The following is a 14,736-nucleotide window of genomic DNA, read 5'->3' as shown; positions in this document are numbered from 1 at the left end:
AAGGCTCTGTTCATGTGAAGTATGTACTTTTGTACTCCAGACAGAGAGACCGACCGTTAGCCCTAATTCTCTGGAACTGTTTTGGGCATGGGACCATGTCCATGGTGGGTCAAAAATAACACTTCCAGACTTCCTGTACACCCAGATCGGGGCTCTCAGGGGATGTAAGATTTATGGGGATATGTTGTGTTTTGGGGTACTTTTGGGGTTTTGGAAATTATATGTTTTTTTTTATGCTTGGGGATAATTACGTTAATACATTATCTACCTTAATTGTATCACAGGCAGAGGGGAGGGATTGTGTGCTGTATGTGGGAGTGTCAGGCATTGTTACATTGTTTCTATTGGTCTGTACAATTTGTGTCCTGTGCCCCATCACGTCCAGTGGGTGTTCCTCTGGCCTGAAAAGTTGTATAAAAATCCAACCTGTACCATTAAACTCTCATATCATCTTGCATCTTCATGAAGTTTCAGCTCATGTTTGGGGGATTGGAGAACTACACTCTGGGGATTGCTATAATCACTATACTCTCCTGTGTATAATCACCTTGTAAGAGCTGTTCCTGCTTGACTCTCTGGAGCAAGAGAGGTTCACCCACTTGAACCTGGAGCCTTGTCGTAGGTCTAGGGTGGGTAGGAGACAGCGAGACCCCAACCAAGCTGCGGTGGTTTGTGGGGTTTGCAGTGGTTATGGTGCTCTAGCGTGTACGGTATGAGTAAATCTATTATAAATCTATCATAGAGCTGCAACATGGGGTACCCGCCAGCCATGTGGTGTAAGTGTAATTCTGTGTATCTGAATGTTTGTCCTCAAGTGTTTGTGTATCTGCATGCATGTCTATATGTGTATCTGTCTGTATGTGTGTCTGTGCATTCCGCATGTGTGTCAGTGTGTGTCTGTGTACCTGTATTTATGCCAGTGTTTGTATCAGTAGGAGTGTCATTCCGCGTATCTCAATGTGTGTCATTTTCTGTGTCTGTGTATCTGCATATGTGTCTGTGTGTATATATGTGTCTGTGTGTTAGTTTTTGTGTCTGTGCATTTGCATGTGTGTCAGTATGTATATCTATGCATCTGTATCTGTATGTGTGTCTGTATATCAGCATGTGTGTCCGTGTATGTATCTGTATGTGTTATATGGTGTGTATCTGCATGTATGTCAGTGTGTGCACCTGTGTTTCTGTGTAACTGCCACCCCACCACACACACTGTTCCACCTTCACTCTGCCACACTCACAATAACTCCCTCAATCCTGTCACTCACCCATGCCACACTCACCTTCTCTAGCACTATCACACTCACACCCAATCCTGTTACACTCATTCTCCATTACTCTGTCACACACTCCCCCTTTCACCCTGCCACACTCACAAAATCATATTAACCCCTCCTATTCTGTCATACTCATCCCCCCCAACCATGCCACACTCACCCTGTGGGGCAAGAATGAGACACATGGAGGAGCTGAGGGGTGTGAATGTGACACATGGAGGGGCTGGGGTGAGACTTTTAGGAGGGCACCAGGGCAATTTTCATACCGGGGCCCCGTGGTTTCTAGTTACACCTCTGCCAATAGTTAAATATTTCTATATAGTATTGAAACCATGTTGCTAAATTTTACTAGCCAGTCTCTACTTGGCACACAGGGTGCTTAGGTGTGTGTTTCAGTGCTATACCAGTGGTTGGTTATTATATGTAGTGGCGTCATTAGTGATTGTCTACACAAATGTAGAAAAAAGGTTGTAAATATGGTGGTAATGTGTAGCTAGTACAGCCTATGGCTGTTAGTAATGGTGACAGCTTGAGATGGCTATTGACTGACAAGGTTTTAAAGGAGCATTTTGGTGTTTTTCACTAACACGGTTATTTACTAAACAGAGATTTTGAATTTAACCCCTTCAGGAACGGACTGTTTTGGCCATGTTGTACGTTAAGCACCAGAGCTGTTTTAACACTTCTGTGGTGTTTGTGTTTAGCTGTAATTTTCTGCTCTCTCATTTAAAGTTCCCATACAAATTATATATTGTTTTTTTTTTCAGGACAAAAGGGACTTTCTGTATATACCATTATTTGTATCATGTCATATAACTTACTTTAAAAAAAAAATATGGTGAAAAATTGTAAAAAACAAACATGTTTTTTGACTTTTACTTGAAAAATCTTTTACTTACCTACGCAAGCTGATGAAAAAAAACTGCTAAATAGATTGAAAACGTTGTCCTGAGTTTAAAACCACCCAGTGTTTACGTGCTTTTTTGCTAAGTTATAGGGCTATAAGTACAAGTAGGAAATTGCTGTTTCAAAATATATATTTAAAATGTATCAATAGTGACATTGTAACACTGTTATCTGGCATAAATCTCTGAATCAAACCTCACATGTACATATTTTTTTAAAGTAGACAACCCAGGATATTCAATATGGGGTATGTCCAGTCTTTTTTAGTAGCCACTTAGTCACAAACACTGGTCAAAGTTAGCATTTATATTTGTTTGTGTGTGAAAATTGCAAAAAACTAAATTGAACGCTAATTTTGGCCAGTGTTTGTGATTAAGTGGCTACTAAAAAAGACTGAACATACCCCATTTGCAATAGCTTGGGTTGTCTTCTTTTGTAAATGGTATGCCATTATGGGGGTAATTCTCATTCCTGGGCTACCATTCGCTCTCAAAGGCAACATAACCAACCTGGCAATTTTCAATGTAAATATATTTGTCCCTTATATTTGACCCTGTAACTCTCAAAAACACTATAAAACCTGTACATTGGGGGTACTGTTATACTCAGGTGACTTTGCTGAACACAAATATTAGTGTTTCAAAACAGTAAAACGTATCGCAACAATTATATCTTCAGTGAAAGTGCTGTTTGTGTGTGAAAAATGCAAAAAAAAAATCACTTTCACTGACAATATCATCGCTGTGATATGTTTTACTGTTTTTAAACACTAATATTTGTGTTCAGTGAAGTCTCCCGAGTAAAACAGTACCCCCCTCCCGCCCCCCCATGTACAGGTTTTAGGGTATCATAGTAAGTTACAGGATAAAATACAGTGCTAGCAAATTAAATTCTCTGGACTTTTGGCTTGGGTTGTCAGACAGGTCCCTCAAATTGCAATCAATAAAATTACTTAATTATGTAAAAATATTACATAAATACACACGTAGAATTTAAATATATATGCATGTTTATATAGTCTACGTGTATATTTATGAAATTATTTATGTAATTTTGTATATGGATATATATATTTCGTAATATTTTGATTTATTTATATATTCATAGATGTATATAGAATTTCATTCTAAGTGTATTTTGATATAAATAAATATATATATATATTAATATCAAAATACAGTTAGAATAAAATTTCATATATATATATATATATGTATATAATTAATTTTTTTTATTATTTTTATGTTTTCTAATTTATTTTAATTTACTTATTATTTGTATTTTATAATAATATATATATACAATATATATCGTTATTATATATACATGTGTAATTTCATTATAAGTGTATTTTTATATTAATATACGTATATATTTATATAAAAATACACTTTGTATGACACACACATATATAATTATATTTTTTATTAACATTAACATTTTTTTTAATTTGATTTTACACTTGCAGGGAGACTGCCTGTCAGCACAGGCAGTTCCCCTGCAGGCAGACACTTGGACAGCTATTGTGGCCACGTGACCGCTCTGTTGAGCGATCACGTGGCTGCGGGTTCCTAATTCGCCGTGGGGAGACTGCCTGGGCTGCAAGCAGTCTCCCCACACCGGGAGAAACGCTGATCTCTGCCAGGGGAATGACACCGACCGGGTGAGTAAAGATTTCCGTTATGACGGTTCAGGACCGTCACCGGTCCTCAAGAGGATTTTTCCGATGACGGTCCTGAACTAGAAAAAGCTATTCTTTCAGTTCACTTTGAATTCCCGCTTTAGTAAATAAAACTGTAAACCTGAAAGTAAAAACAAGTAAATAATAATATTATATATTAATAGATATAAACAAGTGCATATATAATGCAATTATCCATAATTACATATCAACATAAGCAATGCATGAACACAGTCAGGAGTGACAACCATGACAATTGTCACAGGCCCGGTGGCCCTACGGTGGCCGGCCGCCCTGGCCCCACGTATAGTGGCGAAACTGCCTACGGTGCAGCTGCACGGGAGGAGAGACAACCAGGCCGTAAAAAGTGAGAGCCACGCCAACTCTCATCAGCCCCAACCACCCTACTGCAAGGAAAAGGTAAGAAACAGGAGGGTGGCTGAAAAATTAGATGTATGTCTGTCAGTCTGTATGTCTGTCAGTATGTATGTCAGTAGGTATGTCTGTATGTATGTCTGCATATATGTATGTATGTCTGTGTGTCAGCATGTATGTTAGTATGTCTGTCAGTATGTATGTATGTTTGTATGTATGTCTCTCAGTATGCATTTCTGTATGTATGTCAGTCAGTATGTCTGTATGAATGTATGTCAGTATGTATGTATGAATGTATGTCAATCTGTCTGTATGTATGTACACCAAGCATGTAAAACTCAAAGTGTGGCACGGGCCACATAAACAAGGTTTAAGTTTATGTGGGCCGCACACACATACTCACAGACAGACAGACAGACACACTTATTGACAGACACACTCACACACACATATTCACTGACAGACAGACACACACTGACAGACACACACTGACAGACACACACTGACAGACACACACTGACAGACACACACAGACAGACAGACACTGACAGACACACACACTGACAGACACACATACTCAATGACAGACAGACACACACTCACTGACAGAAACACACACTCACTGACAGACACACACACATACACACAGACAGACAAACACACAGACAGACAAACACACTGACAGACACACACACAGACAGACACACACACACACAGACAGACACACACACACACAGACAGACACACACACACAGGCAGACACACACACTCACAGACAGACACACACACATACTCACAGACAGACACACATACTCACAGACACACACAGACACACGCACACACTGACAGATACACACGCACAGACAGGCACACACGCACAGACACACACACACAGACAGACACACACACAGACAGGCACACACGCACAGACAGACACACACACACACTCACAGACAGATACACACACATACTCACAGACACACATACTCACAGACAGACACACTGATAGACACACACACACACACACATACTCACAGACAGATACACACATACTCACAGACAGACACACACATACTCACAGACACACACACACACACACTTACACACACATACGTTTCCTTATTGCACCTTACCTTATGGAGCCGATGTGGGGCATCTCCCTGGGGTCCTTCCTGCTCTTCACTGCTCCCGTGCGCGGTTTAGTGATGCCGGGTGCCGGAATATGACGTTTTTTTACCTCCCTCCTACATCACTTCCTTGCCCTGTCGTGGTCTATTGTAGCCCGAGAGTGCGTTCTGTACACTTGTGTGTTTCCTGGTATCTGACTTTGGCTTGTCTCTGGTTATCCGTAATTTCTGGCTTCCTTGACCCTTGGCTTTGTTTATCGTTTATTCTTCCTTCTCCTGCCCTGACCTCGGCTCGTCTGATTATTCTGTTACTCTCCTTACTTTTCTTCATGTTAAGTCCGGCCACTTTAAGGACCGGTAATACGTCTAGCTTGGATTGCCTGTTAGTCCTACAGTTAGCGTGTTGGGGAACCTAACCTTAACAGCACTGTCCCAAATTATTACGCACAGTAAAACAAATTTCATTTGTTGTGTTTGCAGCATATTTACTGATATTAAAAGCTATTTCAATTAAACTTATAACAACATTTTTACTTTTTAAACATTTTAACAGGTCACGTTACATTTTAACATAGGACCCCTTATTTGATAGCAGCTTCACAAGTCTTGCATCCATTGAACTTTTGAGTTTTTGGACAGTTTCTGCTTGAATTTGTTTGCAAGATGTCAGAATAGCCTCCCAGAGCTGCTGTTTGGATGTAAACTGCCTCCCACCCTCATAGATCTTTTGCTTGAGGATGTTCCAAAGGTTCTCAATAGGATTGAGGTCAGGGGAGGATGGAGGTCACACCATGACTTTCTTTCCTTTTATCCCAATAGCAGGCATTGATGCAGAGGTATTCTTTGCAGCATGAGATGGTGCATTGTCATGCATGAAGATGATTTTATTACAGAAAGCATAGTTCTTCCTTCTGTACCAGGGAAGAAAGTGGTCAGTCAGAAACTCCACATACTTTGCAAAGAGGTCATCTTTACACCTTCGGGGACCATAAAGGGGCCGACCAGCTCTCCTCCCATGATTCCGGACCAAAACATGACTCCACCACTGCCTTGCTGACGTCGCAGCCTTGTTGGAACAGGGTGGCCGTCCACCAACCATCCACTACTCCATCCATCTGGACCATCCAGGGTTGCACAGCACTCATAAGTGAACAGGACTGGTTGAAAATTAGTCTTCATTTTTCAGTTCGCGAACGGCGAGCGGGAACTTCCGCAAACGTTCGCGAACCGGCGAACCGGGCAAACCGCCATTGACTTCAATGGGCAGGCAAATTTTAAAACCCACAGGGACTCTTTCTGGCCACAAAAGTGATGGAAAAGTTGTTTCAAGGGGACTAACACCTGGACTGTGGCATGCCGGAGGGGGATCCATGGCAAAACTCCCATGGAAAATTACACAGTTGATGCAGAGTCTAGTTTTAATCCATAAAGGGCATAAATCACCTAACATTCCTAAATCGCAATGGATATGGATTGACACCTGACATATGACATATTGACACCTTGACATATGGATTGACACCTATCCTAAGGATCCCTGATACACACTGACACAGAGCAGAATAGGGACTATTCCCCCTACATAGGGTCACTTGGCAGATATGGATTGACACCTATCCTAAGGATCCCTGATACACACTGACACAGAGCAGAATAGGGACTGTTCCCCCTACATAGGGTCACTTGGCAGATATGGATTGACACCTATCCTAAGGATCACCTGATACACAATGACACAGAGCAGAATAGGGACTGTTCCCCCTACATAGGGTCACTTGGCAGATATGGATTGACACTTATCCTAAGGATCCCTGATACACACTGACACAGAGCAGAATAGGGACTGTTCCCCCTACATAGGGTCACTTGGCAGATATGGATTGACACCTATCCTAAGGATCCCTGATACACACTGACACAGAGCAGAATAGGGACTGTTCCCCCTACATAGGGTCACTTGGCAGATATGGATTGACACCTGTCCTCAGGGACCCTGATACATTCTGGGGGGGGACCTACTGTTCTCCCCCCGCCCCACCCCTGCGTGGTGGGTGGGGGCCGTAAAAATAATGAGGGGGGGGACCTACTGTCCTCCCCCCGGCCCCCACCCCTGCACGGTGGGTGGGGGCCATAAATCACAATGGGGGGAGGACCTGGTGTCCTCCCCCCGCCCCCACCCCTGCGCGGTGGGTGGGGGCCATAAAAATAATGAGGGGAGGGAACTACTGTCCTCCCCCCGGCCCCCACCCTGCGCGGTGGGTGGGGGCCATAAATCACAATGGGGGGGACCTACTGTCCTCTCCCCGCCCCCACCCCTGTGCGGTGGGTGGGGGCCATAAAAATAATGAGGGGGGACCTACTGTCCTCCCCCCGGCCCCCACCCCTGCGCGGTGGGTGGGGGCCATAAAAATAATGAGGGGGGACCTACAGTCCTCCCCCACTGGCCCCCACCCCTGAGCGGTGGGTGGGGGCCCTAAAAAAATAATAAGGGGGGGACCTACTGTACCCCCCAGTCCCCACCCCTTAGTGGTGGGTGGGGGCCCTAAATAAAAATTCCCTCCAATCAAAGTTGACTAGGGGTTCCCAAGCCCCTAGTCACCCACCCCCCCACCCCAAAAAAGTTACCCCCTACCTACCCCCCTCACCCTAAAAAATAGTGAAGGGGGAATAAAAAACTAACCTGTAAAGAAAAATTCAGCTTACCATTTGACGTCTTCTTTTTTCTAAAATCTTATTTTTTCAGCCCGAAAAAAGGCCAAATAAAAAGCCATAAGAACCGACGCAATAAAAAAAAAATCCATCTTCACCCATGGAGGGCTCCGCGCAGACTGAGCTCTGCAGGGCGGGGAAGGCTTATAAAGCCTTGCCACGCCCTGCAATTAGGCTAAGAACACTCTGATTGGCTGGTTTAAGCCAATCAGAGTGCTCTTTGTCATTTTACACAGCGTGGGAAAATTCCAAAGAACTTTCCCACGCTGTGTAACATGACACAGAGCACTCTGATTGGTTAGATTCCAAGCCCACCAATCAGAGTGCTCTTTGTCATTTTACACAGCGTGGGAAAATTCCAAATAACTTCCCCATGCTGTGTAAAATGACACAGAGCACTGTGATTGGTGGGCTTGGAATCTAACCAATCAGAGTGCTCTGTGTCATTTTACACAGCGTGGGAAAGTTCTTTGGAATTTTCCCACGCTGTGTAAAATGACAAAGAGCACTCTGATTGGCTTAAACCAGCCAATCAGAGTGTTCTTAGCCTAATTGCAGGGCGTGGCAAGGCTTTATAAGCCTTCCCCCGCCCTGCAGAGCTCAGTCTGTGCGGAGCCCTCCATGGGTGAAGATGGATTATTTGTTTTGCGCTAGTTTTTTTTTGGTTTTTTTAATTGTGTCGGTTCTTATGGCTTTTTATTTGGCCTTTTTGGGGCTGAAAAAAGAAGATTTTAGAAAAAAGAAGACGTCAAATAGTAAGTTGAATTTTTCTTTACAGGTTAGTTATTTTATTCCCCCTTCACTATTTTTTAGGGTGAGGGGGTAGGTAGGGGTTAAAATTTTTGGGGTGGGGGGGTGGGTGACTAGGGGCTTGGGGACCCCTAGTCACTTTTGATTGGGGGGGGATTTTATTTAGGGCCCCCACCCACCACTAAGGGGTGGGGGCCAGGGGGGAGGACAGTAGGTCCCCCCCTCATTATTTTTATGGCCCCCACCCACCGTGCAGGGGTGGGGGCCGGGGGGAGGACAGTAGGTCCCCCCCCTCATTATTTTTATGGCCCCCACCCACCACGCAGGGGTGGGGGCGGGGGGAGGACAGTAGGTCCTCCCCATTGTGATTTATGGCCCCCACCCACGCGCAGGGGTAGGGGCCGGGGGGGGAGGACAGTAGGTCCCCCCCTCATTATTTTTATGGCCCCCACCCACCGCGCAGGGGCGGGGGAGGACAGTAGGTCCTCCCCCCATTTTGATTTATGGTCCCCACCCATAGCGCAGGGGTGGGGGCCGGGGGGGAGGACAGTAGGTCCCCCCTCATTATGTTTCCGGCCATAGCGCAGGGGTGGGGGCCGGGGGGGGGGAGGACAGTAGGTCCCCCCCTCATTATTTTTATGGCCCCCACCCACCGCGCAGGGGCGGGGGGAGGACAGTAGGTCCTCCCCCCATTGTGATTTATGGTCCCCACCCACCGTGCAGTGGTGGGGTCGGGGGAGGACAGTAGGTCCCCCCCAGTGTGTATCAGGGTCCCTGAGGACAGGTGTCAATCCATATCTGCCAAGTGACCCTATGTAGGGGGAACAGTCCCTATTCTGCTCTGTGTCAGTGTGTATCAGGGATCCTTAGGATAGGTGTTAATCCATATCTGCCAAGTGATCCTATGAAGGGGGAACAGTCCCTATTCTGCTCTGTGTCAGTGTGTATCAGGGATCCTTAGGATAGGTGTCAATCCATATCTGCCAATTGACCCTATGTAGGAGGAACAGTCCCTATTCTGCTCTGTGTCAGTGTGTATCAGGGATCCTTAGGATAGGTGTCAATCCATATCTGCCAATTGACCCTATGTAGGAGGAACAGTCCCTATTCTGCTCTGTGTCAGTGTGTATCAGGGATCCTTAGGATAGGTGTCAATCCATATCTGCCAAGTGACCCTATGTAGGGGGAACAGTCCCTATTCTGCTCTATGTCACTGTCTGGGGGGAGTATCTGCAGTAATGCAGAGTGTCTGGAGGGAGTATCTGCAGTTACACAGGGTGTCTGGAGGGAGTATCTGCAGTAACACAGGGTGTCTGGAGGGAGTATCTGCAGTAACACATGGTGTCTGGGGGAGTATCTGCAGTAACACAGGGTGTCTGGGGGGAGTATCTGCAGTAACACAGAGTGTCTGGAGGGAGTATCTGCAGTAACACAGGGTGTCTGGAGGGAGTATGTGCAGTAACACAGATTGTCTGGAGGGAGTATCTGCAGTAACACAGAGTGTCTGGAGGGGGTATCTGCAGTAACACAGGGTGTCTGGAGGGGGTATCTGCAGTAACACAGTGTGACTGGGGGGAGTATCTGCAGTAACACAGGGTGTCTGGGGGGAGTATCTGCAGTAACACAGGGTGTCTGGAGGGAGTATCTGCAGTAACACAGAGTGTCTGGAGGTAGTATCTGCAGTAACAGAGTGTCTGGAGGGAGTATCTGCAGTAACACAGAGTGTCTGGAGGGAGTATCTGCAGTAACACAGGGTGTCTGGAGGGAGTATGTGCAGTAACACAGAGTGTCTGGAGGGAGTATCTGCAGTAACACAGAGTGTCTGGAGGGAGTATCTGCAGTAACACAGAGTGTCTGGAGGGAGTATCTGCAGTAACACAGAGTGTCTGGAGGGAGTATCTGCAGTAACACAGAGAGTCTGGGGGGAGTATCTGCAGTAATACAGAGTGTCTGGGGGGGAGTATCTGCTTGTAACATTTATATGCACTGAGAAAAAAAAAATAATACATTGAAAAAATTAAATAAAATGGTTGCAGCTTCCGAATGAATCTAAAATGGATGCTGTCCAGTAGGTGGGAGGGTCTGCTAGGGAGGGTGTGCTGCTGATTGGCTGGAATGTGTCTGCTGACTGTGAGGTACAGGGTCAAAGTTTACTCAATGATAAAGAATAGGGGGTGGACCGCGGTGGCGGACGCGAACATGCTATGTTCACCAAGAACTATTCGCTGGCGAACCGTTCGGGACATCACTATTTGTGACCCTTAAATAGAATTTGCATAATAATTGGAACAGGGTGTATGTTAGTATGTATGTTTGTATGTCTGTCTGTATGTATGTCAGTATGAATGTATGTCTGTATGTATGTGCCTATATGTGTGTGTGTGTGTGTGTGTGTGTATGTATGTATGTATTTGCCTGTATGTGTGTGTGTGTCTGTATGTCCTTGTGTGTATGTATGTTAGTATGTGTCTGTGTGTCACTATGTATATCTGTGTGTCTGTATATGTGTGTATGTCTATTTCAGTATGTGTCTGTTAGTATGTATGTGTGTGTGTCAATATGTGTGTATCTTTGTGTGTGTGTATCTGTGTCCTTTTGTATTAATGCATGTGTTTCCCGGCTCCCGGCTCGCTGCATGGCGCGTCTGTGCCTGACCGGCACGACTGCACCAACAAGCTGAGCTTACCTGCTAATTTCTATGTAGATGTTACATAGTTCTGCATGTTGGACCACACTAGCAGTCGTGACAGTGTGTTTGTGTCTGTGTATGTATTCCTGTGGGCGGGATTTGGAGGAGGTCCCTGTTGGCGGGCTTGAAGGCGGGACCCTGGGGGGCCCAGACCCTGAGCTGAGTTCGGGGCCCCAAAATTTCTGATGGCGGCCCTGCAAAGGTATATTGCATTCAGAATCAAAGGTAGTTCAAAATTCAGAAAATTGTAAATTAGTTTCTTACAAAAATCCTGAGAAAAGAATGGGAAAGGGAGCAATAAATCCACTTGTTACATCCTATACTGAGTATTGCATAACGTGGCTAAATCTACCTTACCCCAGATCCTGTTACCCTAAACCTATTTCTAAAAAAACAATGTCGAAAATTAAAAATGTACAAATCCACCCTATCTAAAGGCTGCTTTTTATCAACTGGACAGCCTGTTCTCTTAGGTAAAGGAATAAAAGAGAGTAGACAGTTTAACAAATGCTACAGTTAGGAACATTTATTAAAACAAATTAATAAAATTAACCTGGCTACATAAACAAAGTAAAACTGAGATAGCAAAAATATGCAATATACAATGTAGCACTTGGATTCATTGCTCCATTTCCCATTACATTTTTTTTCAGAATCTAAACAACTTGTTGCATTGTTAAAGTTCATTATTTCTGAAAAAAAAACTACATTGAAAAATTCTTATATGATAAATGTAATATTTTAAATCCTTATGAATCTGAATGCAACTATTTTGCTTGTGTATATCCTGATTGCATTTCCATTTCATTATGTAAATTGGTCACATGGAAATGTGTCACATGAGCTTTTAAGTTGTTTAATTGAAACTTTTACTTTGTATATGTGTTATCAGTACATGTGACTACATGCTCATGTGCATAGGCTATGTAAATATATGTGTACTAGTTAATTGATCTATGTGATGAGCCTAAAGAAAGTTTAGACATTGAAACGTAGATGCTCTTTTATGTGTTATTATTTGTTTGTGCGATTAAAGTTGCATGTCAACAAATAATGCAACATGGTCTACACTACATACATTGAGACAGCATCATGGCACGCCTTTCACACTGTGTTGGTTATGGTACATGGAGTGAACCTACAGATATTTTACACGTGGATTGGGAGGTAAACCACAAATTAGGGAGATTATCAAATACCTTTTCTTGTACATAAACCATTTGTCTTTCAGATGTATGGTAATATAAGAGTTAATATTCTAATGTATACCCCAGCCCTTGACCTAATAATATAACTGATTGAGTATAGCCAAACCTTGCCTTAAAGTACTCCATACTGAAAATTATACTCAACCACTATTCAAATTCCAATTTTCTCTCTAATTTAGGCCCCAACTTAATATTTTTAGATAAGCTTTTCAAGTGATTTAATATTTTAAAGAAATATTAAATAATTTGAAAAGTTTGTTGGAAAATATTTATTTGAGGCCTTAGTAAGTCAATGGTACAAGAGTTGGTCAACATTCTGGTCAAAAATAAATAAAAGAAAGCATAATGTCAGCCAACCTTCTTCTAAATTCCCATTATTCTCCCATAGAACCACTACCATATAAATAGGAAAGAAGGTATACCATTGACATAGAACGATTCCCATCTGTTTTAATTGAGGTAGGGGTGTTTACATGACATCCTCTTTGTTGCACATGTCACTGGTTCAGAATGCAGATACTTTTACAAGCCTTAAAGCCACCCTGTGCCTTCTGTTCCTATGCTTTCTGATTGTCAGCTTTTTAGAATCTCTACTCCTCTGCTCCAATGAATACTTGTGACAATGAATAGGAAATCAACCCACAGAAGCTTGCGACAGTCTGAGGTTTGATCCTTTCTATTGAATCTCATCTATCTCTCACGGTAAATAAACATACTAAATTTCTTTAGTGCACATCTAACAACGAACCTAGATTTAATTTTTTTTAGAACGGTTCCTAGAGCATGATTTAGAGTCTAACGTGAAAAGTGCATATTGTGCAAAAAGGCTCACAAGCCAAAGCGTGCTTGTCTTCTGCACACTTCCCTATGCTATGCAGCCTAGTTCTTTATTTTATTTTTTTTTTTTTTTGTGCCAGCACAAGCAAGTATGGCTCGACATAAAATTAATAGCTGCTGTGCCCAGCAAGTGTGCCATTTGCCGAGTGTGCTCAGCACGTGCACCCAAGCAACTATATCTCACAATCCACAGCAACAGACAGAACACATTGCCATGTTGTGCAAAATTAATTCAGACAAAAACCTGCACTAGCTCTGACATCGGCAGGGACATACAGGAAAGAGAAAGGGTTGAGGAAAACACATTTGTGTTAAATTGTTTTTAAAGCAAGCCGTACAATAGCATTGAACTCATACAATACTAAGATGTACAACACTTCAACAAAGCCTAACTAAGCAGAATAAGTCTTTGTGCTGAAGCAATGATGATATTTGAACATTGTGATGTGAGCATTCTTTAGGATAGGATACATAATATGCCTTTACCACCATTATTTGCACTATGGGTTAAAACTATGTAAAATATGAATTGAAAAAAAAAAAAAAGCAATAGAAAAATAAAAAATGAAGAACATTCAGAGTTTTCTAATACATGCGTAATTTGCCAGTATGCAGTAGGGATCCATGTAGGTCCACAGGAAGCAGAGACAAAAACTACGCTTGGTGATGGGCATGAGACTAGGGAGATGATTGAGCATTGTATACGCAGGGACAAATCTCTGCATCAGAAACTGATATACAAAAACAACCAAACCTAGTTACACATGGAACTTGATATCAAAGGCGATTAGCGATATAAGACAGGAAAACAAATTTGTTTCCTTCACGCTTTATATATTTGTTTGTATAGTGTTATACGTTACCTGTGTCTGTGTATCCACTTATGGTAGTAGTTCTTAGCTATGTCTTGTAATGACTGCTTTCCCTGCTTACCATCATCACTGAAATTGTGGATGGGATTTTTAGTGGTGTACTTACTTGTGTTAGAGTGGATGAGCAATGGAGAAATCGGGAGTTTGATTTTTAACCATTAACATATCAACAAGTCTAGTAAATGTTGATAATTTAGAATCCATAATAGTATGAATCCGTTCCTAAATTCAAAACTAGTGTTTGCTTAGAATTAGGATTTAATGGACCCTTCCCTTTCTCTAAACCAGATGCATTACATTTGAAGGAA

General features: G+C 42.9%; 1 protein-coding gene across 1 annotated transcript in view; it reads right to left on the bottom strand.

Moving 5' to 3' along the window:
• The window catches only part of CCND2 (cyclin D2), a 378,192-nt gene that overhangs the window by 139,508 nt on the left and 223,948 nt on the right, over positions 1–14,736 (bottom strand). The gene's annotated exons all lie outside the window — the stretch shown is intronic.

The sequence above is a fragment of the Pelobates fuscus genome, chromosome 3 (genome assembly GCF_036172605.1).
Source record: "Pelobates fuscus isolate aPelFus1 chromosome 3, aPelFus1.pri, whole genome shotgun sequence".
NCBI lineage: Eukaryota > Metazoa > Chordata > Amphibia > Anura > Pelobatidae > Pelobates > Pelobates fuscus.
This window is presented reverse-complemented; position numbering and strand designations above follow the sequence as displayed.